Below are 1,088 nucleotides of genomic sequence, written 5' to 3'. Positions count from 1 at the left end.
TATTCATGACTGCTTTCCTTTAGGATGAACTGCTTGGATCTCCTTGCTGTCCAAGGGACTCTCAAGAGTGTTCTCCAACACCACACTTCAAAAGCATCAATTCTTCAGTGCTCAGCTTTCTTTGTAGTCCAACTCCCACATCCATACATGACTACTGGAAAAACCACAGCTTTGACTAGGCAGAACTTTGTTGGCAAGGTAACATCTCTGCTTTTTAGTATGCTGTCTAAGATGGCCATAGCTTTTTCCAAGGAGTAAGTGTCTTTTAATTTCATAGCTGAAGTCACCATCTGCAGTGATTTTGGTGGTGTGTTGCTCAGTTGTGTCCGACTCTTTGTGACCCCATGGACTGTAGCCTACAAGGCTCTTCCCTCCATGGGATTCTCCAGGCAAGAGTACTGGAGTGGGTTGCCATTTCCTTCTCCAGGGGATCTTCCCGACCCAGGGATCGAACCTGGGTCTTCTGCATTCCAGGCAGATGCTTTAACCTCTGAGCCACCAGGGAAGCAGTGATTTTGGAGCCCCCCAAAAATGTTTGTCACTGTTTCCACTGTTTCCATCTATTTGACTTGAGGTGATGGGACCAGATGCCATGATCATAGTTTTCTGAATGTTGAGTTTTAAGCCAGCTTTTTCATTCTCCTCTTTCACTGTCATCAAGAGGCTCTTTAGTTCTTCTTCACTTTCTGCCATAAAGGTGGTGTCATCTGGATTTCTGAGGTTATTGATATTTTCCCCAGCATCTCAATTCCAGCTTGTGCTTCATCCAGCCCAGTGTTTCTCATGATGTACTCTGCATATAAGCTAAATAAGCAGGGTGACAATATACAGCCTTGACGTACTCCTTTTCCTATTTGGAACCAGTCTGTTGTTCCATGTCCAATACTGTTGCTCCTTGACCTGCCTACAGATTTCTTAAGAGGCAGATGAGGTGGTCTGGTATTCCCATCTCTTTCAGAATTTTCCACAGTTTATTGTGATCCACTCAGTCAAAGGCTTTGGCATTGTCAATAAAGCAGAATTAGATGTTTTTCTGGAACTCTCTTGCTTTTTTGATGATCTGACAGATGTTGGCAATTTGGTCTCTT

At 43.8% G+C, this 1,088-nt stretch overlaps 1 non-coding gene across 1 annotated transcript; it reads right to left on the bottom strand.

Moving 5' to 3' along the window:
• Window positions 1–433: 433 nt before the first annotated feature.
• TRNAS-GGA lies at window positions 434–505 on the bottom strand. The gene has a single exon. It is a non-coding gene; the product is annotated as a tRNA-Ser (tRNA).
• Between the last annotated feature and the right edge of the window lie 583 nt (window positions 506–1,088).

This window comes from Bison bison, unplaced genomic scaffold (assembly GCF_000754665.1).
Source record: "Bison bison bison isolate TAMUID 2011002044 unplaced genomic scaffold, Bison_UMD1.0 scf7180017864470, whole genome shotgun sequence".
NCBI classification, from domain to species: domain Eukaryota; kingdom Metazoa; phylum Chordata; class Mammalia; order Artiodactyla; family Bovidae; genus Bison; species Bison bison.
This window is presented reverse-complemented; position numbering and strand designations above follow the sequence as displayed.